Below are 23,936 nucleotides of genomic sequence, written 5' to 3' on the forward strand. Positions count from 1 at the left end.
CTCCATCAGGATCCTGATGTCGTCAGTGGCGGCGATGAGGGCGCTCTCGGTGCTGTGGTTGCTGCGGAAGCCGGATTGGGAAGGGTCCAGGATGTTGTTGTCTTCGAGGTAGCGGGTTAGCTGTTTGTTGACAATCTTCTCTGTCACTTTTGCCGGAAACGGGAGCAGAGAGATGGGCCGGAAGTTCTTGAGGTCTTTGGGGTCCGCCTTGGGCTTTTTCAGAAGGGCGTTGATCTTGGCGTGCTTCCAGCTTTCCGGGAAGGTTGCTGTCTCGAAGGAACTGTTAATTGTTTTCCGGAGGTGGGGCGTGATGGTTGTGCTGGCTTTGTTGAAGACGTGGTGAGGGCAGGGGTCGGATGGGGATCCGGAGTGGATGGAGTTCATGGTTTTTATAGTGTCTTCGACGCTGACGTAGGACCAGGTGGTCAGGTGGCTGGTGCGGGTGGTGGTCGCAGGGGTGGTGGTCTCGGTGGTGGGTGCGGGGATGTCGGAGTTGAAGCTGTGGTGGATGTCGGTGATCTTGTGGTGAAAGATGTTGGCAAGGGAGTCGCACAGGTCTTGTGATGGTGGGATTTCGTTGGTGTTGGAGCTGGGGTTGGAGTGTTCTTTCATGATGCTGAAGAGCTCTTTGGTGTTGTGTGCATTGTTGTCTAAGCGGTCCTTGAAGGCAGTCCTCTTGGTGCTCCTGATGAGTTGGTGGTGTCTGCGGGTGGCACTCTTGTGGGCTGTGTGGCTGTCTGGTGTTCGGTCGTGGAGCCATTTCTTCTCCAGTTTCCGACAGGTGCGCTTGGAGATCCGGAGGTCTTCGGTGAACCAGGCGGCTTTCTTGTTGGTGTGGTTGGTTGTGGAGGTCTTGAGAGGGGCGAGGGTGTTGGCGCAGTCGTTGATCCACTGTTTGAGGTTAGTCGCGGTGGTGTCTGGGTCGGTGGGATCGGTGGGTGGTCTCAGGGCGAGGGTGGTGGTCAATTGGTCTTTGGTGACCTTGCCCCGCAGCAGCATGGTAGCTGTTGGGTGCGGTGGTGTGTGGTGCGTTTCCTGAAGGTGAAGTGGACCCATCTGTGGTCGGTCCAGTGGGGTTCGGTGGTGTGGCTGAAGGACACGTGGGGGCTTGTGGAGAAGATGGGGTCCAGCGTGTGTCCAGCGGCGTGGGTGGGTATTGTCACGAGCTGTTTGAGTCCGAGGTTGTCGAGGTTGTCGATCAGGGTGGTGAAGTTGGCGTCGTTGTTGTTCTCGTGGTGGAAGTTCAGGTCCCCGAGGAGGATGTAGTTCATGGAGGCGAGGACGTGGGTGCTGACGAGTTCGACGATGGTGTCTCTGAACTGTGGTCGTGGTCTGGGTGGTCTGTAGAGGAGTGTTCCTCTGAGGGTGTTGTTGGGGTTGGTGTGGATCTGGAAGTGCATGTGCTCAGCGGTGGTGAGGGTGTCGTCGAGACTCAGAGGGTTTCCTTGTGGATGATGGCGATTCCCCCTCCAACTCTGTTGGTGCGGTCTCTGCAGGAGATCTTGTAGCCCTGTGGGACGGCTATGGCAATGTCTGGTGTTGAGGTGGCGTTCAGCCAGGTCTCCGTCAGGAAGGCGACGTCGGGGTGTTTGTGTCTAGGAGGTCCCAGAGTTCGATGGCGTGCTTACGAGCGGAGCGGGTGTTGAGGAGGATGCAGTGGAGGTGGTTGGGTTCTCTGGTTGGTGGTTTGGTGGGCTGGATGCTGGTGAATCTGCAGTTCCGGCAGGTGAAGGGCCCTTGGGTGCGCTTCGGGGTGGCCCGGTAGCAAGGTGGTCTCGTCCAGTGTTGCATGCGTGGAGGGTGCTGGAGTCGTAGTGTAGTCTGACGTTGCAGGGGCGCGGGGTCCAGGGGTCCTGGCGCTGGGCGCGGTCCAGGTTCAGACCGGCGCAGACGGGCTTGCTTTGGCGCACCTTCGGTGTGCCAGCGGCGAGCCCGCTGCGTGCATCCGCTGCGCTTCGGCACGGCGACCTCCATTAGAGACGAAGTGGGAGGGAGGAGCAGCTGGGAGGCGGGAGCGGGTGGCCAATGGGCGAGGGCACAGGAGACAGAAGGTAAAAGGGGGCGGGCCGCAGGGGAGCAGCGGCGGGAAGCGGGGGATGGGGGGCACAAAGGGCAGTGGCGCAAAAGGGAGCGCATAGCAGAGAGACAAAAATGAGAGACAAAAAGCAGAATTCCAAAATATAAACAACAAGTTACAAGACAATTTGGGAGAAAAAAAAGGTTAGCAGTACAACCAACAATTCACCAGGGGTGGCGAACCCTCGGCAGCAGCGGGAGTGAGATAAGGGCACCCAGGAGGAGCCATGCGGCGTGGGGAGCGACCCGAGGTCAGGTCACACTCACTGCCATGCGGCGACCTCCATAAGAGGTGAAGTAGGAGGGAAGAGCAGCTGGGAGGCGGGAGCAGGGCGGCTAATGGGCGAGGGCACGGGAGACAGAAGGTAAAAGGGGCTGGGGCCGCAGGGGAGCAGCGGTGGGGGGGCACAGAGGGCAGTGGCGCAAAAGGGAGCGCCTAGCAGAGAGACAAAAATGAGAGACAAAAAGCAAAAAGCAGAATGCCAAAATATAAACAACAAGTTACAAGACAATTAGGGAGAAAAAAACGATTAGCAGTACAACCAACAGTCACCATGGTCGGGAACCCTCGGCAGCAGCGGGAGTGAGACACGGGAACCCAGGAGGAGCAGTGTGGCATGGGGAGCGACCCGAGGTCAGGTCGCAATCACTGCTGCGCGGCGACCTCCATAAGAGGCGAAGTGGGAGGGAGGAGCAGCTGGGAGGCGGGAGCGGGAGCGGGGCGGCCAATGGGCGAGGGCACAGGAGACATAAGGTAAAAGGGGGTGGGCCGCAGGGGAGCAGCGGCGGGAAGCGGGGGCGAGGGGGCACAGAGGGCAGTAGCGCAAAAGGGAGCGCCTAGCAGAGAGACAAAAATGAGAGATAAAAAAGCAAAAAGCAGAATGCCAAAATATAAACAACAAGTTACAAGACAATTTGGGAGAAAAAAAAAGATTAGCAGTACAATCAACAGTCACCAGGAGCAGCGAACCCTCGGCAGCAGCGGGAGTGAGACATGAGCACCCAGGAGGAGCCGTGCGGCGTGGGGAGCAACCCGAGGTCAGGTCAGGCTGGATCTCACAACAAAGTGGCAGAGTGTTTGCCAAGACTTATGGTTGATTCTGGAAATGAAAGTGAAGAAAGTACTTGGTAGAAAGATTAAGATGCCAGGGTGTGCAATGTCACATCAGGTTTTCTTTAAAAAAAAGGAATGGTTATTGTATGAAAGTACCATCTTGTCTGGCATGTTAACCCCATATTTCACTGTATATATGTTGTTTTAGTGTATGTGTCACTGGGACCCTGCCAGCCAGGGCCCCAGTGCTCATAAGTGTGCCCTGTATGTGTTCCCTGTGTGATGCCTAACTGTCTCACTGAGGCTCTGCTAACCAGAACCTCAGTGGTTATGCTCTCTCTGCTTTCTAAATTTGTCACTGACAGGCTAGTGACCAATTTCACCAATTCACATTGGCATACTGGAACACCCTTATAATTCCCTAGTATATGGTACTGAGGTACCCAGGGTATTGGGGTTCCAGGAGATCCCTATGGGCTGCAGCATTTCTTTTGCCACCCAAAGGGAGCTCTGACAATTCTTACACAGGCCTGCCACTGCAGCCTGAGTGAAATAACGTCCACGTTATTTCACAGCCATTTACCACTGCACTTAAGTAACTTATAAGTTACCTATATGTCTAACCTTCACCTAGTGAAGGTTGGGTGCTAAGTTACCTAGTGTGTGGGCACCCTGGCACTAGCCAAGGTGCCCCCACATCGTTCATGGCAAATTCCCCGGACTTTGTGAGTGCGGGGACACCATTACACGCGTGCACTGTACATAGGTCACTACCTATGTACAGCATCACAATGGTAACTCTGAACATGGCCATGTAACATGTCTAAGATCATTGAATTGTCACACCAATGCCATCCTGGCATTGGGGAGACAATTCCATGATCCCCCGAGTTTCTAGCACACTGCCAAACTGCCTTTCCCGGGGTTTCACTGCAGCTGCTGCTGCTGCCAACCTCTCAGACAGGTTTCTGCCCTCCTGAGGTCCAGCCAGGCCTGGCCCAGGAAGGCAGAACAAAGGACTTCCTCAGAGAGAGGGTGTTACACCCTCTCCTTTTGGAAAAAGGTATCAGGGCTGGGGAGGAGTAGCCTCCCCCAGCCTCTGGAAATGCTTTGATGGGCACAGATGGTGCCCATCTTTGCATAAGCCAGTCTACACCGGTTCAGGGATCCCCCAGCCCTGCTCTGGCGCGAAACTGGACAAAGGAAAGGGGAGTGATCACTCCCCTGACCTATACCTCACAGGGGAGGTGCCCAGAGCTCCTCCAGCGTGCCCCAGACCTCTGCCATCTTGGATTCAGAGGTGTGCTGGCACACTGGACTGCTCTGAGTGGCCAGGGCCAGCAGGTGACGTCAGAGACTCCTTCTGATAGGCTCTTACCTGTGTATCTAGCCTATCCTCCTTCCTAGGTAGCCAAACCTCCTTTTCTGGCTATTTAGGGTCTCTGCTTTGAGGAATTCTTTAGATACCGAATGCAAGAGCTCACCAGAGTTCCTCTGCACTTCTCTCTTCACCTTCTGCCAAAGGATCGACCGCTGACTGCTCAGGACGCTTGCAAAACCGCAGCAAAGTTGCAAAGACGACTACTGCAACCTTGTATCGCTTCATCCTGCTGGCTTTCTCGCCTGTTTCCTGGTGGTGCATGTTCTGGGGGTAGCCTGCCTCCTTCTTGCACTAGGAGCTCTGAAGAAATCTCCAGTGGGTTGATGGAATCTTCCCCCTGCAACCGCAGGCAACAAAAGACTGCATCACCGGTCCTCTGGGTCCCCTCTCAGCACGACGAGCGTGGTCCCTGGAACTCAGCAACTCTGTCCAAGTGACTCCCACTGTCTAGTGACTCTTCAGTCCAAGTTTGGTGGAGGTAAGTCCTTGCCTCCCCACGTTAGACTGTATTGCTGGGTACCGCGTGATTTGCAGCTACTCCGGCTCCTGTGCACTCTTCCAGGATTTCCTTCGTGCACAGCCAAGCCTGGGCGCCGACACTCTAACCTGCATTGCACAACCTTCTGAGTTGTCCTCCGGCGTAGTGGGACTCCCTTTTCTGACTTCGGGTGGACTCCAGTTCACTCCTCTTCTAAGTGCCTGATCTGGTACTTCTGCGGGTGCTGCCTGCTTCTGTGAGGGCTCCCTGACTTGCTGGGTGCCCCCTCTGTCTCGTCATCCAAGTGGCGACATCCTGGTCCCTCCTGGGCCACAGCAGCATCCAAAAACCCTAACCGCGTCCCTTGCAGCTAGCAAGGCTTGTTTGCGGTCTTTCTGCATGGGAACACCTCTGCAAGCTTCTTCACGACGTGGGACATCCATCCTCCAAAGGGGAAGTTTCTAGCCCTCTTCGTTCTTGCAGAATCCACAGCTTCTACCATCCGGTGGCAGCTTCTTTGCTTTCTCAGCTGGCATTTCCTGTTCATCTGCCCACTCTCGACATTGTCGCGACTCTTGGACTTGGTCCCCTTGTTTCACAGGTACTCTGGTCCGGAAATCCACTGTTGTTGCTTTGCTGGTGTTGGTCTTCCTTGCAGAAACCCCCTATCACGACTTCTGTGCTCTCTGGGGGTTATAGGTGCACTTTACACCTACTTTTCAGGGTCTTGGGGTGGGCTATGTTTCTAACCCTCACTGTTTTCTTACAGTCCCAGCAACCCTCTACAAGCTTACATAGGTTTGGGGTCCATTCGTGGTTCGCATTCCACTTTTGGAGTATATGGTTTGTGTTGCCCCTATACCTATGTGCTCCCATTGCAATCTACTGTAACTTTACATTGCTTGCATTGTTTCCTTTTGCTATTACTGCATATTTTTGGTATTGTGTACATATATCTTGTGTATATTTGGCATCCTCATACTGAGAGTACTCACTGGGATACTTTTAGCATATTGTCATAAAAATAAAGTACCTTTTATTTTTAGTATATCTGTGTATTGTGTTTTCTTATGATATTGTACATATGATACAAGTGGTATAGTAGGAGCTTTGCATGTCTCCTAGTTCAGCCTAAGAGGCTTTGCCATAGCTACCTTCTATCAGCCTAAGCTGCTAGAAACACCTCTTCTACACTAATAAGGGATAACTGGACCTGGTACAAAGTATAGGTACCCACAACAAGCCAGGCCAGCCTCCTACATTGGTTGTGCAGCGGTGGGATATGTACTTGCAACTACTTACCACTTTGTCATTGTGTACTTTTCATAAGAGAGTAATATACAAAACAAGTTCAGTGTATGTACACCTAACCAAAAAGTTTTGCTTTTCTTCTCTTACACTATCTGCTAAGTGCTGAAAAGTACTCCTAAACTTTCTAAAAGTTTCCAAAAGTTGAAAAAGTTTTTTTCCCTGTTCTTTAAAAAGTCCTGAAACTTTCTCTATCTTTTATCTGTCTCTAAACCTTTTTCTATCATGTCTGGTGTAGGAACTCCCCTTAATTTGGTCAATACTACTTATGACCACCTTAACTTTAAAAGCCTAAGGAGTCTCTGCATTGATAGAGGTTTAGTGGTAGGAAAGAACCCTTCTAGAGAGTTACTGTCTAATATGCTTATTGAGAATGATAAGGCCCAGGGTGGCACCTCATCTGAAAGGTTGATAGATAGCTCACACTCTGGATCAGGGGAGCTCCCAGTAGGAGAGTTGCAGGGTTCCCTTCTTAATCTGCCCCTTAGCAGACCACCTAGCAATGCTGGTAGTACTGGAAGCTCCCATCACAGTAGGGATGTTTTTATTCCTGGAGGCCAGGTAGTTAGGGTGCCAACTGTTAGGGACAGGTCTCCCTCTGCTCATTCAAATCTTTCTTCTGTGTCAAAACATTCCCAACCCATCCACCCCGATGACAAGATGTTAGAAAGGGAACTCAATAAGTTGAGAGTGGAAGAGTCCAGGCTGAAGCTTAAACAGCAACAGCTGGCTCTAGACAGGGAATCCCTAGACTTAGAAAAAGAGAGACAGAGGTTGAGGTTTGGACCCCCTGGTGGCAGCTGCAGTATTTCAAATAGAAATCCTGTGAGAGAACATGATTCTAGGAATCTGCATAAGATACTTCCCCCTTACAAGGAGGGAGATGACATTAACAAGTGGTTTGCTGTACTTGAGAGGGCCTGTATGGTACAGGGGTCCCTCAAAGGCAGTGGGCTGCTATCCTATGGCTATCTTTCAGTGGAAAGGGTAGGGATAGGCTCCTTACTGTGAAAGAAAGTGATGCCAATAATTTTACAGTTTTGAAGAATGCACTCTTGAATGGATTTGGCTTAACCACTGCGCAATACAGGATTAAGTTCAGAGAAACCAGAAAAGAGTCCTCACAAGACTGGGTAGACTTTGTTGACTATTCAGTGAAGGCCTTGGACGGGTGGTTACATGGCAGTAAAGTTTCTGACTATGAAAGCCTGTACAATCTAATCTTGAGGGAGCATATTCTGAATAACTGTGTGTCTGATTTGTTACACCAATATCTAGTGGACTCAGATCTGACCTCTCCCCAAGAATTGGGAAAGAAGGCAGACAAATGGGTCAGAACAAGAGTGAACAGAAAAGTTCATACAGGGGGTGACACGGATGGCAAGAAGAAGGATGGTAAGTCTTCAGACAAGGGTGGGGACAAATCTAAAAATTAGTCTTCATCAGGCCCACAAAAACACTCTGGTGGGGGTGGTGGGTCCAAATCCTCTTCTAATCAATTAAAGAAACCATGGTGCTATTTATGTGAAGTAAAAGGCCATTGGACAACTGATGCCAGTTGTCCAAAGAAAAGCACCAATCCTCCCACTACCACAACCCCTACTGCAACCTCTAGTGCCCCTAGTAATATCAGTGGTGGTGGGAGCAAACCTACTAATAGCCAATCCAAGGGAGTAGCTGGGCTCACTTTGGTAATTTAGTTGGGGTTGGTCTTGTTAGGGAGACCACAGAGGCTGTGCTAGTCTCTGAAGGTGGCATTGATTTGGCTACCTTGGTTGCTTGTCCCCTTAATATGGATAAGTACAAGCAACTTCCCCTAATCAATGGTGTTGAGGTTCAGGCCTACAGGGGCACAGGTGCCAGTGTTACCATGGTAATAGAGAAACTGGTACACCCTGAACAACACCTAGTTGGTAAGCAGTACCAAGTGACAGACGCTCATAACAACACTCTTAGCCACCCCATGGCTGTTGTGAATCTCAACTGGGGGGGGGGGTTACTGGTCCAAAGAAAGTTGTGGTTGCCTCAGATTAACCTGTAGACTGTCTACTAGGGAATGATTTAGAGACATCAGCTCGGGCAGAAGTGGAGTTGGAGGCTCATGCAGCAATGCTGGGCATTCCTGGGCATATTTTTGCTTTGACAAGGGCTCAGGCCAAAAAGCAAAAAGGACAGGGTGACTTGGATCCTGGAACAATGGACCAAGTGCTCCCTAAAGCTAGGGTTAGTAGAAGTAAAGCACCACCTACTATCCCTCCCTCTACAGTGGATTCTACTTCTGAGGAAGAAGAATTTCCCCCCTCTGCAGAACCTTCATCAGAGGAGCTGGCAGCAGACACTGCTGAGCTTTTGGGTAGAGGGGGGCCTGCCAGGGAGGAGCTGAGTGTGGCACAGCAAACCTGTCCCACATTAGAGGGTTTAAGACAGCAAGCTGTCAAACAGCAAAATGGGGAAGTCAGTGACTCACATAGAGTTTAGTGGGAGGACAACCTCTTGTACACAGAGGCAAGGGACCCAAAACCTGGAGCAGCCAGGATATTGGTCATTCCCCTGCAGTACAGAGAGTTCCTCCTAACTGTGGCACACGACATTCCCTTGGCTGGACATTTGCGTCAGATTAAAACATGGGAAAGGCTTGTCCCCGTGTTTCACTGGCCTAGGATGTCAGAGGACACAAAGGATTTTTGTAAGTCCTGCGTGACCTGCCAAGCAAGTGGCAAGACTGGTGGCACCCCAAAGGATCCCCTTATTCCACTGCCTGTGGTTGGGGTTCCCTTTGAAAGGGTAGGGGTTGACATAGTTGACCCCCTTGACCCTCCTACTGCTTCAGGCAATAGGTTTATCTTGGTGGTAGTGGACTGTAGGAGGCTGGACTGGCTTGTAGTGAGTACCAAGATATCCCTTATTAGTGTAGAGGGGTGTCTAGCAGCTTAGGCTGATAGAAAAGGTAGCTTAGCAGAGCAGCTTAGGCTGAACTAGGAGACGAGTGAAGCTCCTACAGTACCACTAGTGTAACTTGCACAATATCATAAGAAAACACAATACACATATATACTAAAAATAAAGGTACTTTATTTTTATGACAATATGCCAAAGTATCTCAGTGAGTACCCTCAGTATGAGGATAGCAAATTTACACAAGATATATGTACACAATACCAAATTATGCAGTAATAACAATAGAAAACAGTGCAAACAATGTATAGTCACAATAGAATGCAATGGGGGCACCTAGGGATAGGGGCAACAAAAACCATATACTCTAGAAGTACCACGAATGGACCCCAAACCTATGTGACCTTGTAGAGGGTCGCTGGGACTGTAAGAAAACAGTAAGGGATAGAAAAATAGCCCACCCCAAGACACTGAGAAGTGGGTGCAAAGTGCACCTAAGTTCCCCAAAGAGCACAGAAGTCGTGATAGGGGAATTCTGCAGGAAAGACCAACACCATCAATGCAACAACGATGGATTTTCAGACGAGAGTACCTGTGGAACAAGGGGACCAAGTCCAAAAGTCACAATCAAGTCGGGAGTGGGCAGATGCCCAGGAAATGCCAGCTGTGGGTGCAAAGAAGCTGCCACCAGATGGTAGAAGCTATGGATTCTGCAAGAACGACAAGGGCTAGAAACTTCCCCTTTGGAGGATGGATGTCCCACGTCATGAAGAGTCGTGCAGAAGTGCTTTCCCGCAGAAAGACCGCAAACAAGACTTGCTAGCTGCAAAGCTTTTAGTTAGGATTTTTGGATGCTGCTGTGGCCCAGGAGGTACCAGGATGTCGCCAATTGCGTAAGGAGACAGAGGAGATGTCCAGCAAGACAAGGAGCCCACTCAGAAGCAAGTAGCACCCGGAGAAGTGCCGGAACAGGCACTACGAAGTGGAGTGAAATGGTGCTCACCCAAAGTTACACAAGAGAGTCCCACGCCGCCGGAGGACAACTCAGGAGGTTTTGCAATGCAGGTTAGAGTGCCGTGGACCCAGGCTTGGCTGTGCACAAAGCAAATCCTTGAAGAGTGCACATGAGCCGGAGTAGCTGCAAAACACGCGGTTCCCAGCAATGCAGTCTGGCGTGGGGAGGAAAGGACTTACCTCCACCAACCTTGGACTGAAGAGTCACTGGACTGTGGGAGTCACTTGGACAGAGTTGCTGAGTTCAAGGGACCTCGCTCATCGTGCTGAGAGGAGACCCAGAGGACCGGTGATGCAGTTCTTTGGTGCCTGCGGTTGCAGGGGGAAGATTCCATCGACCCACGGGAGATTTCTTCGGAGCTTCTAGTGCAGAGAGGAGGCAGACTACCCCCACAGCATGCACCACCAGGAAAACAGTCGAGAAGGCGGCAGGATCAGCGTTACAAGGTCGCAGTAGTCGTCTTTGCTACTTTGTTGCAGTGTTGCAGGCTTCCAGCTCGGTCAGCAGTCGATTCCTTGGCAGAAGGTGAAGAGAGAGATGCAGAGGAACTCTGATGAGCTCTTGCATTCGTTATCTAAGGAATTCCCCAAAGCAGAGACCCTAAATAGCCAGAAAAGAGGGTTTAGCTACCTAGGAGAGAGGATATGGCGTATGCGCTTCCCCCCAACTATACCTATCATGGAAGAAATCGCACTGACCGAACTGGCGGGGGCATAGCTTTAATTTTTAAAACAGACTACACATGTAAATGGGTAGACCTGGATTTTAAAAACTGTGAAGCCGGGCTTTTCAAACTCCTACTATCACCTAATTTTACTCTTTCCGGGGCCCTTATTTACCGCCCTCCTGGCCCCGCGGGTCTTTGGACATCGACCCTCCCTGACCTTATTGCTCCCCTTCTATTAGAAACCACCAATTTTTTGATCTTAGGTGACCTGAACTTACATTTCAATGATACATCTTGCACTACGAGCGCTACTCTTCTAGCTAACTTAGCGGCATTAAATGTTCTTCTACATAACTCAGGCCCCACGCATAAGGCAGGATATTTATTAGACCCTATTTTTTCCAATCTTGCTACCATTTCATGTAAACAAGCCACTCCCATCCCATGGTCTGATCATTTTCTGGTGGAATTTAGGATTGCACAAAAACAGGGCCCGACTCCCTCTGCATCCCTCGCCAAATCCAGTACTTATAGAAACTGGAAAAATTTAGATATTAATACTCTGAACTCAACGCTGAAAAAAACCTCACCATCGATCACGAGTATAAGAGATGACGGAGTTATCCATGATTGGCTTACCTCTGCCATTGATGAATGTCTTCCTCTATCAAATAAAAAGAATAAACAGGGCAACCAGCATCCCCCTGCCCCCTGGTTTTCAGAAATACTTAAAACAGAAAAAACTAAATTGCAGAACTTGGAAAGGAAATGGCGAAAAAACTATGATCCAGACAGGAAATCTACTTACAAACTAGCCCTTCTTAACTATCACCGATTGTGTAACACCGCGCGCGCCGAATATGCCACCGAGATTATTTTACAATCTCAGAATTGCCCCAAAGTGCTGTTTGAAGTAGTAAAGGAACTCTCTGGTGACTCCCGCTTATCCAAGCCCCCTGACCTTGATTCCAAAAAATGCAACGATCTGGCAATTTTCTTTGTGGATAAAATTGACAACATTTATTCCGAATTCCACAATTACTCTAATCATCCCAGGACCAGTATTAAACCCCAATCCATCCACTTTTTACCTTCTCCTATCACTCAAGAAACGACCCAAGCTAATAACACTAACCTACTTAATGAATGGCTCCCCATGGATACTGCCTCTTTTCTTAATATCCTCACAAGCATTAAGGCCCATATTTATACTTTTTGACGCTAAACTGTGCTAACGCAGTTTAGCGTCAAAAAGTTTTGCGCCGGCTAACGCCATTCTGAAGCGCCATGCGGGCGCCGTATTTATTGAATGGCGTTAGCCGGCGCAAGCAGACCGGCGCTGCCTGGTGTGCGCGAGAAAAACCACGTACACCAGACAGCGCCGGCGTAGGGGGAAAATGGCGCATGGGCGTCTTAAAATGGGGCAAGTCAGGTTACGTCGAAAAAATCATCGTAACCCGACTTGCGCCATTTATTTTCGACGCCCATCCCCCATCAACATGACTCCTATCATTGTAAAGATAGGAGTCATGCCCCCTTGCCCATTGGCCATGCCCAGGGGACTTCTGTCCCCTGGGCATGGTCATTGGGCATAGTGGCATGTAGGGGGGCACAAATCAGGCCCCCCTATGCCAAAAAAAATTATAAAAAAAAAATAAAAAAATACTTACCTGAACTTACCTGAATGTCCCTGGGGTGGGTCCCTCCAGCCTTGGGTGTCCTCCTGGGGTGGGCAAGGGTGGCAGGGGGTGTCCCTGGGGGCAGGGGAGGGCACTCTGGGCTCATTTTGAGCCCACTTGTCCCTTAACGCCATGCCTGACCCAGGCGTTAAAAAGCGGCGCAAATGCGCCGTTTTTAGCCACGCCCACTCCCGGGCGTCTCTTTTGCCCGGGAGTATAAATACCACGTAAAGGCCTGGGAGTCATTTTTTAGACGGGAACGCCTCCCTTGCATATCATTAACGCAAGGAAGGGGTTCACGCTAAAAAATGACGCACATTCCGGGAACTTTGGCGCTATTCGCCTCTAACGCCATAGTATAAATATGGCGTTAGTTGGCGTTAGTTTAGCGTCGAATTTGCGTCGAAAAAAACGACGCAAATTCGGCGCAAACGGAGTATAAATACGGCCCTAAGTCTGGTTCCCCGCAAGATCCTATCCCCACTACGGTACTCCAAAAGCTAGACCCCTCCATACTTCTCTCCATCATGCAGTTCCTTAACATGTCACTTACGGAAGCTTATGTTCCTGCAATGTGGAAGCACGCAATGGTCCTTCCTTTACTAAAGAAAATTAACTCTGATCCTGAAATTTTCTCTAACTTCCGCCCAATTTCTCTCCTTCCTTTTTTTTCAAACATTTTGGAAAAACACGTTAATCTTCAATTGACCCAGTTTGTGGAAACCAGTAACATCATCCATCCTTCTCAATCTGGTTTTCGTGCCGGCTATTCAACTGAGGCGACTTTACTGGGTGTGACCGAAAATATCCGCCAACAAATTGACAAAGGAGAAACAGTAGCTCTTATCCTATTGGACTTAAGCACAGCTTTTGATACTGTATCTCACTCCTCTCTCCTAAATACTCTTAACATCAAGGGCATTGGCGGCAAGCCCTCTCATGGTTGTCCAGCTTTTTATCCAATAGGACTTTTCAGGTTTTCTCCCACACAGCTTCCTCCCTGATTCACGCATCCCCTTATGGAGTCCCCCAGGGCTCCATTCTCAGTCCACTACTTTTCAATATATATGTCAGTCCTTTGGCGAGCATAGCAGAACAAGCTGGTCTAACAATCTATTCCTACGCTGATGACACTCAACTTATTTTTTCACTCTCTCCCAAAGAAACCTCCAACCCACCCTCTTTGCAAACAGGATTATCTAAGATAGCCAACTGGATGCACTTTAATAAACTCAAACTTAATGGAGGAAAGACAGAACTCCTCATATTTGGAAACAAAAAATCACTCTGGGGCCCCCAACATTGGCCCTCTGAGATGGGTGTCCTCCCAATCCCTTCTCTCTCTGCACGTAACCTGGGCATCATCATCAATGACCAGTTGACTATGAAACAACAGGTGACCAAAGTAGCTTCTACCTGCTTTTCTATCCTGAAGTGGCTTCGTAAAATTCTCTGGATGCTTCCTGCGGCTGCCCAAAGAACCGTGGTCCAAGCGCTGGTTATTTCTAGACTGGACTACGGAAACGTGCTCTATCTGGGTGCGAAAAAAGAAGCACTACACAAACTTCAAGTTGTTCAGAACTCTGCGGCCAGGCTTCTTTGCCAACTTCCCAGAATCGCTCCTACCTCTGGTGCACTTCGTGAACTACATTGGCTGAGAATTGAGAATCGCACCAAATTCAAAGCCCTATGCTATATGCATAGAATTAATACGGGCCTAGCTCCCAACTACCTTAAAATCTTGGTCCAACACTATCGGCCCTCTCGTCCACTTCGATCCTCCAATCAACTAAAATTCCAGGTGCCCAGAATCAGACGTGCCAAAATGGGGGGACGCTCTTTTGTCTTCCTAGCTCCCTCTCTCTGGAATTCTCTTCCTTCCTACTTACGTCATGAAAGGGTGTTCATTAGATTTCGTAAGGAGCTTAAGACATGGCTCTTTAACCAGTAACCGCCCAAGTTGATCTCCTGATCCTGCCTTTGTCTTGCATTGTCTTAGGCGCCGGGAAACCTCCGGGTAGCTGTGCGTTATATAAATCCAATAAATAAATAAATAAATAAATAGGCTAGCAACACCTGGAGGAGCCTATCAGAAGGAGTCTCTGACGTCACCTGCTGGCACTGGCCACTCAGAGCAGTCCAGTGTGCCAGCAGCACCTCTGTTTCCAAGATGGCAGAGGTCTGGAGCACACTGGAGGAGCTCTGGGCACCTACCAGGGGAGGTGCAGGTCAGGGGAGTGGTCACTCCCCTTTCCTTTGTCCAGTTTCGCGCAAGAGCAGGGCTGAGGGATCCCTGAACCGGTGCAGACTGGCTTATGCAGAGATGGGCACCATCTGTGCCCATCAAAGCATTTCCAGAGGCTGGGGGAGGCTACTCCTCCCCAGCCCTGACACCTTTTTCCAAAGGGAGAGGGTGTAACACCCTCTCTCTGAGGAAGTCCTTTCTTCTGCCTTCCTGGGACAAGCCTGGCTGGACCCCAGGAGGGCAGAACCCTGTCTGAGGGGTTGGCAGCAGCAGCTGCAGTGAAACCCCGGGAAAGGCAGTTTGGCAGTACCCGGGTCTGTGCTAGAGACCCAGGGGATCATGGGATTGTGCCAACAATGCCAGGATGGCATTGAGGGGGCAATTCCATGATCATAGACATGTTACATGGCCATATTCGGAGTTACCATTGTGAAGCTACACATAGGTAGTGACCTATGTGTAGTGCACGCGTGTAATGGTGTCCCCGCACTCACAAAGTCCGGGGAATTTGCCCTGAACAATGTGGGAGCACCTTGGCTAGTGCCAGGTTGCCCACACACTAAGTAACTTAGCACCCAACCTTTATCAGGTAAAGGTTATTCATATAGATGACTTATAAGTTACTAAAGTGCAGTGAAAAATGGCTGTGAAATAATGTGGGCATTATTTCACTCAGGCTGCAGTGGAATGCCTGTGTAAGAATTGTTAGAGCTCCCTATGGGTGGCACAAGAAATGCTGCAGCCCATAGGGATCTCCTGGAACCCCAATACCCTGGGTACCTCAGTACCATATACTAGGGGATTATAAGGGTGTTCCAGTATGCCAATGTAAATTGGTGAAATTGGTCACTAGCCTGTTAGTGACAATTTGGAAAGAAATGAGAGAGCATAACCACTGAGGTTCTGGATAGCAGAGCCTCAGTGAGACAGTTAATCATAACACAGGTAACACATACAGGGCACACTTATGAGTTTGGTGGAGGTAAGTCCTTGCCTCCCCACGCTAGACTGCATTGCTGGGTAACGCGTGATTTGCAGCTGCTCCGGCTCCTGTGCACTCTTCCAGGATTTCCTTCATGCACAGCCAAGCCTGGGTCCCCGACACTCTATCCTGCAGTGCACAACCTTCTGAGTTGTCCTCCGGCGTCATGGGACTCCCTTTTCTGACTTTGGGTGGACTCCAGTTCACTCCTCTTCTAAGTGCCTGATCCGGTACTTCTGCGGGTGCTTCCTGCTTCTGTGAGGGCTCCCTGACTTGCTGGGTGCCCCCTCTGTCTCCTCATCCAAGTGGCGACATCCTGGTCACTCCTGGGCCACAGCAGCATCCAAAAACCCTAACCCCGACCCCTGCAGCTAGCAAGGCTTGTTTGCAGTCTTTCTGCGTGGGAACACCTCTGCAAGCTTCTTCACGACGTGGGACATCCATCCTCCAAAGGGGAAGTTTCTAGCCCTCTTCGTTCTTGCAGAATCCAGAGCTTCTACCATCCAGTGGCAGCTTCTTTGCACATTGTTGAGACTCTTGGACTTGGTCCCCTTGTTTCACAGGTACTCTGGTCCGGAAATCTACTGTTCTTGCTTTGCTGGTGTTGGTCTTCCTTGCAGAAACCCCCTATCACGACTTCTGTGCTCTCTAGGGGTTATTGGTGCACTTTACACCTACTTTTCAGGATCTTGGGGTGGGCTATTTTTCTAACCCTCACTGTTTTCTTACAGTCCCAGCGACCCTCTACAAGCTCACATAGGTTTGGGGTCCATTCGTGGTTCGCAACGGTTTGTGATGACCCTATACCTATGTGCTCCTATTGCAATCTATTGTAATCCTACACTGCTTGCATTACTTTTCTTGCTATTACCTGCATAATTTTGGTGTGTGTACATATATCTTATCCTCATACTGAGGTTACTCACTGAGATACTTTTGGCATATTGTTATAAAAATAAAGTACCTTTATTTTTAGTATATCTGTGTATTGTGTTTTCTTATGATATTGTACATATGATACAAGTGGTATAGTAGGAGCTTTGCATGTCTTCTAGTTCAGCCTAAGAGGCTTTGCCATAGCTACCATCTATCAGCATAAGCTGCTAGAAACACCTCTTCTACACTAATAAGGGATAACTGGACCTGGTACAAAGTGTAGGTACCCACTACAAGCCAGGCCAGCCTCCTACAGTTATCTAAGTTATCCAAGGACGAAGTTTGGAGTACTCTTCGTCAAAATACTATGACAGCGCAAAGTGAGTGGAAGAAGGAGGAAAAGATTGTGGGATATCACAAAGTTTATGATGAATTGTCAATCATTAATAATGTTGTGGTGAGAGGGACCAGAATGGTTCCTTATGCTAGTGTAAGGAGTCACCTTGTATGTCTAGCGCATGAAGGTCTTTATGGCATAAGCAAGAGGAAAACGAGACCCGGTGCTATAACTGGTGGCCTGCGATGGGTACTGTGGGGGAGAGCTCCTTGCCTGCATGGTGCAGTAGAGTGATACCTTCACTCAGAGGAAGGCTGGAGCTGCTCTGGTTTTTTTTTGAGTTCTTCAGGTTTCCAGGTGACACCTCAGTGGCGATGGCCGAGTTCTTGGAGCAGCAGGCAGGGTTTGGCGCCTTTTATTTTGTGCAGCGGGACTTCAGTTCTCATGCCTTGGGACATATTTGTCATGGTCTTCTTGTGCCCATTGAATCTAAAGCTCTTGGTCTAGGTGTGCCCTCTAAATAATGTATTTAGGGGGCATTAGGGAGGCTACCTGGTAGTGACCAATGGGCGGCCTACCTTTGGGTGGCTACACCCACTAAGTTACCACTTCCTGTAGGAAGGAGACACATCTCTGACCCTGATTGGCTATTTTCTCTACCATCTAAAATGGAGGAAAATGAAATGGAGTGGTCACCTCACCTGCCACAGCTGAGGGGTGGTCAGGCTTAGTATGGGTACTCCTCCTATTCTTGCTAAGTTTCCTGATGGTTTTCCCACCTAAAGTAGTGGTAAAACCATTGGGCTGCCATCTCCTGCTACCAGCAGAGTTGGGGGACAGATTAAAAAAGGTGGCAAAGCCTGTGAAGCTGAGCACTGGTGCAGGGTGCCTGCCTGGACGAGGAGGTGCGACACCTATGCCTAGGAAAGGCTTTGTCTTCTGGTTCCTGAGGGAAAGGCTCCCACCCCAGGTGTCCAGAATCATGTCTGATGGTGGCAGGCTGGTTAAGACCAGTCAGCAACCATGCCTGAGCTGTAAGGTTTTACAGGGGACAACTCTAAGGTACCCTCTGGGTACTTTTCATAATAAACCCTGCACTGACATCAGTGTGAGTTTATTATTCTGAGCTGTTTGATGTCAAACAAACCAATGTTTGGAGAGGTCATCATGTAGCTGGGAAATTTGTAATGATCAGTGCCCATCACATGCATTTGCTATGGCTTCCTTGTACACTTACTATGTCTTAGAATTGGCAAAGACACAGAAGGGGCATATTTGCTCATGCACACATATGCTCTCAGATGCATTATCGTGTACCCTGCCTTAGGGATGGGAGGCCTGCCAGAGTGGTGACTTACCTATAATGCATGTAGTAAGAGTGGACATGGCACTCTTGGTGAGTGCCATGTCAAGTTTGCAACTTTGGGGATACCTTGTCATGCACTTGCAATGGCAGTCTGCTTGAGGCTGGTGTGGGGCCTCTCCGAGTTGCACAATTGGTTCAGCACCCGTGCCCCAAGTACCAGGGGTACCATTTACTAGGAACCTACAAGGTTGGCTGAAGTGCGGACATAGTACAATTTTGGGGAAAGTGATCTGGACCTGGGAACCTGTTAAGCAGGGCCCCAGGGCACTTACAGTTCAAAACCACATAATTATGCAGGAAAAAAGTGGGGGGCTACCCATGTCAAAAGAGGCCCTTTCTCACAGCAGAGCTTATACTCTGGTGCTCACCCACTGAAGGATTCCTTTTCTGATCCCAGCTGGGCATCACCTTGGCAGATGACAGTGTCCTCAATGCATAGAAAAAGAACCCTGGAGGTGCACACTCTCTGTTTACTGATTAGGGCACAGCACTGCTCTGGATAAACTGCCCCTTTGAGGAGGGAGGGGGAAATTACAGTAAGGCAGTACAGCCATCATGCCCAAGTGGAGTATCTTACAACACAACAGAACAGATCAATTGATCCTTTTATCACCCCCATTATGATGGAGCCATCTACAACACCCGGGCAATTAAAGCACTACAGGGGACTATATGCCATGTCCAAACCAGCTCATCAGCTCCAGAGGCATTCGCTGAGAAGTTCACCAAATTGGTATATGACCTTAAGGTGCCATCCAAAAGCTCAGCCCTTATGATGTTAAATCTATCTTGACTGACCTTGCTGCCCTGCCACTATCGGTGGTGAAAGTAGATGTCACCACAAAAAAAAATCCTCAGTTGAGATTCTGCCTTTACAGTTGGACACTGCATCTCTCCATTTCAGTTTCCAGACCTCGGAAGACAGACCACTTCTAGTGGAACAGAAATTAGAAGTCTCTATTTACTAGAAACAAGACCATTGGTTTATTACAGATTTGGAGGGCAGGAGATGACACCTCAACCTACATTTTGCTAGCACCCCAGAGAAAATGAAAAGGGAGGATATGACCTCATTTCTGCTGTGATTCATACTGGAAATCATCAAGTGTTCCTTTGACCCTTCTTTGGAAAATGAGTGTGCACATAGACTATGATCCTGTAGGCCCAGGACAATTAGAGTCATTGCCTGTTTTCTCCAACACCAGCATACCAGATAAATCTAAGCTGCCGCAAAGAAACTATGGGTGGGCAGAACTCATAGAGTTTCACATGAAAACTTTGTAAGATTCCTCAGAACTCTGTAAACAGGCTGAATTCGGCACCTCAACCTGCTCATGCTGATTTTTAGGTCAATGAGCTTGTTCTGCACTATAAAAGTTAGCTCTAATGGGACCATGTGATGCTCCAGAGGGCACACTGCTAGAGTTGGTTTTGCTGCCGCTCAAGTACATTTTCTGTTTGATCACCAGCTTTTTCACTACCAATGGTCACAACCACCCATATTTGGAAAATCACACTAGCCAACCTCAATTCTTGCTGTGTTCGCCAGCTTAGCACTGGAGTGCTTCACGTGATAAAAAACTAGAATTTGGCCAGAACTCCATGTTACAAGTATAATGTTGAGTGGCTAAAAATGTATTGCCTATCCCTAATTTGAACATGGGCTCTTCTTCATGGGTGAACACCTCGGTCACCAGTGATTTCTCAAATGAAGCAAACTTAAACAATTCTTATTGTTACACCCATGGCTAAAGGAGGTATGGATTAGATAATGTTTGCTCAACCCAGTGACCATGCTGGTTACCTACAATGGCAATACCACTAATGATGATCTTGGTCAACTGCAGAATATAGATATGGACACCTCACACGACAAGAGGACATATGCCACCACGTCAGCTGACTGCTCCACAAGACTCCGGTGGGTCCTCAGGATCTAAACTCAGATACTCGCACACAATGACTCCCCCCTAGGTAAGGTGTATCTTACTGTCTGCACCCTGAGGGCCTCTCACCCAACCTATTACTAATGCTTTTTTATGTGCTCTCTTTCTACATTCTCTATGTGCAGTGCAGGGTTGCTGAGTATTTATGGGTAATTTTGTTGCTCCCTCTCTTCCCGCTTTTTTGCACATAGGCCTTTGACGGAGGTTGTAAAAGCAGCCATGGCAGAGAATATTGTTGTGGGTGGCACACTAGATCCTCCTTTCCATGCCCCGTCTCCTTTCTGGCCTGTAAATACCTGCACTCATCTAGGCTGGCCACCTATGTGTCTGATCTAACATAGAGAGGTGATATTTTTGTCGCGCCGCGCGGTGCGGCGCGAGCCGAGAGCTCGACTCAAGCCGGGCGTTCGGCTCGGGCCGCGCACCGCGTTGCTAGGACGCGGCGCGCCCCCAGCCTCTCCTGCGCATTTCGAGGCCCCAGACTTGCATGGGGCCTCGTTCTACCTTCTGCTTTCCACTATAATAGGGGTCTATGACCCCTCTTACCTGTTTTTTCGTTTCTTTCCCCTCTTTCTTCTTTTTCTTCTTTTCTGCAGTCTTTTGTTGTGCCTTTCTTTATGTCTTTTCCCCCTTACCAGATTCCTGTTCTTTCCCAGCATTCCTTGTTCCCTGTTCTCTATGGTTCCTGTTCTATTCTGTTCTATGTGTTGTTTCCCTGTCTAAGATGGTGTCCTTTTACTTCTTGTGGGTCACTTCCTGTTTTTTAGTATATAAGGGCTGTGTTTTCTTCTTTCTTTGCGCTGCAACACTTTCTGCTCAGTTAGTGTCTTCGCTCCTGATTTCCTCACCTTTTGGTTCTGGATTTCAGCATTCTGTGTTTCCTGACTTTTGCTCCTTTTGGATTCCTGTTTGTTTGTTCTTGTTTTTTCCAGGAATCTTCCTGTTTGGAGGTTTTTCCCCTTTTTCTAAGGGTTTTTTTCCCTCTGGCGCTATTTTCTGAAGGGCACGGTCTGTTCTTGGCGTCTCCATTGCCTACAGCACTGTGGCTACCAGAAAGAGTCGCCCCTTTTTGGGCCAAAGTCGAACATTGAAGATCCACGCCACCAGATCTGCAAATTCCAGGCGCAAGCAGCACGTGAGTCGTGACAATTTTGGCTTGTAAAATTGCTCTGTGCAGCCTCAAAGCTGGGATCCCAGGGTTCTAGTATCCCACCTGAATTAAAGATTGGTTTACCCGTCTGCATGGGTCTCTCTGCAAATTTCTCAAATTCTTCCTTACTCACATACTGTAAGTGGGAGAATGGAACATTGTAACTAATCCAACACCCTGCCTGTAGGAATACCTCAGGCAGGGGACTCTTACTAGACTTCTAATCTGACTTTTCCTCATATGATTCATGGAGATTGCGCCAACCTTCTGACAACAATACCCGTACACATCTTGAGTGCATGGCACATGCTCATGGATTTACTTTTTCCTGGCTTCACCTCCACTTTTGCTGCAAGTGTATAACACTGTTATAACACCAAATAGTACCTCTGATTATGATATGATCCAGATTTGGCTTATTATTAGTTTGATCAAATCCTTAACAGGGCCAATGGTGCTCAATACTTCCCATTATAAACCATCACTGAAAAAACAAATACTTGTTGCAATCCTTCATACGAAATTGGATAACAACAGTTTATTGGTCTTTTCTGCCCTCATGGTCTGGTACTGGCAAAAGCATGTGTGAGAGGGTACATAATAAGAGACTCAGCCCTCTGGAAACAAAAAGTGTCAAGAACATAGAAAGACCTAGAAAACAATGTGGTGGACTTGGCCCATATGAGACAATCATCCTGAGAACGAAATACGACCTTCTTCACTTAATAAACAAATTACTTTGAAAGGACTCCGCTGGCAGAGTTTGCAGAATTTGGGCACTCTGCTCTACACTGAGTAGCACAGAGTTTCTGAATTCTGCAACCTGGCACAGAGCACAGTTTATTTGCGTGCACGAGGTTTGGTTCTGGTGCTCCTTTGCGAGTGCCATGATATTCTTGGGCCACTAGCTAGCGTGCACAAGACTTTGCACTCTCTCACGCTGTTTCTAGCCGTGCAAATGAGACTTTGCATTTACCTGAGCTGCTTTCCACCTGTAAGGCAGCCAAAACACTCGCAAGCATGAATGTCCCTGGGGTAGATTTTCTACTCAAGATACATCTAAATCTAATCAGTGGTTTCTGTGTGGATTTTCTTCTCCAATGGACCCATCAAGTTGTTTTTTAGATTGAGGAACCTTTTTTCTTTTTTTCTGAACAGGAAAGAAGTGCCCAAGAGACTTCAACTTGCTGTTCCTGTCCAGCAGGCTCCTCCTAGTGCTGTGTACATCTTGTGATCACATATCACTTTGATTTAGAGGTGAAAGGATCATTCTCTTTGTCTCTTGCATATACCTTTTGGATTTAAGGATTTTGTTTTTGTGAAATCACACAAATAAGTTCCAAAACTATTGAATAAGAGTGTTCTTTTTTATTCGGGCTTGTACTTTAATTTGATTTTAAAAATTTATAGTGGGGGGTGATCTGGAGTTTAAGTATGGGCCTAGGTAATTATTTAGCATTTTATTGATGTTTCATCTTTTGTATAGCTCAGTACCAGTTCTTTTCCACATGTTTGCACCATTTGTAGTATTATTTTACTATGCGGCCTAGATTTTCAAAGGGGCACCTAGCCAGTAAGCCCAGCACTAGTAGTCACCAGTACATGCAATATATATTTCAGTGGTATATGTTTTTAAAACTTCATTTAGGGCAGGGATGGCATTGGAATAAATTAAAAATTATGGCTATTGATTGCATTTCATTTTTTTTTTGCAAAAAGTGTATATGTTGTGGGGGAATATTTGTCGACATAGGAGGATGTGTATTGTTCCTGTGAACTCTTTATACCTCAGTTAATTTTCGTGTTTTGCATTGCTGAATTATTCTTAATGTTTTCTTCAGTGATACTACCATGCCTACTTATGGCCAGTGTGTGTGTGTGTGTGTTGGGGTGTGTGTGTTTGTCATCCTCCACCATTTGTCTTTGTTCTCTATGCCTTGTGTCCAGGGGCCATTTTGCGTTGTCTATGTACATAGGCTTGCATGTGTTCTTCGTTCTCCACGCCTCCTTGTTTAAAGTTCCAGCCAGTGTCCCTTTGCCATTGGCCTGCATGTGTTCTTTGTTTGCCATGCCTCCTTGATCCTTGTTGTTGTTTTACCTTGTGGCTGGCGGCCATTTCCTGCATCCAGCCAATGTGTCTTTGCCATAGGCTTACATACAAACCTTGTTAATTGTTGATCATTTGTTCTTTTTACGTTTATATTTTAATTTTAAATTTTGATTTTCTATTTTAATTTCTTTATTTTTTTACTTTACTTTCTTATTTTATTTTTAATTTTACTTATTTTCGTGTTCTTTAATTTGTTTTTCATGTTAGTTTCTTTAATGAATTGTTTATTTAATTTAACTCTGCATTTTGCCTTGATTCACCCATCCATTCATCCATCCATCCATTCATCTATTCATTCATTCACATCCATTCCTCGATCCATCCATCCACCAAAAGTGCACAGCTGCATTACAACACTCTGGGGTCATTAC

The sequence above is a fragment of the Pleurodeles waltl genome, chromosome 3_2 (assembly GCF_031143425.1).
Source record: "Pleurodeles waltl isolate 20211129_DDA chromosome 3_2, aPleWal1.hap1.20221129, whole genome shotgun sequence".
In the NCBI taxonomy this organism is placed as follows: domain Eukaryota; kingdom Metazoa; phylum Chordata; class Amphibia; order Caudata; family Salamandridae; genus Pleurodeles; species Pleurodeles waltl.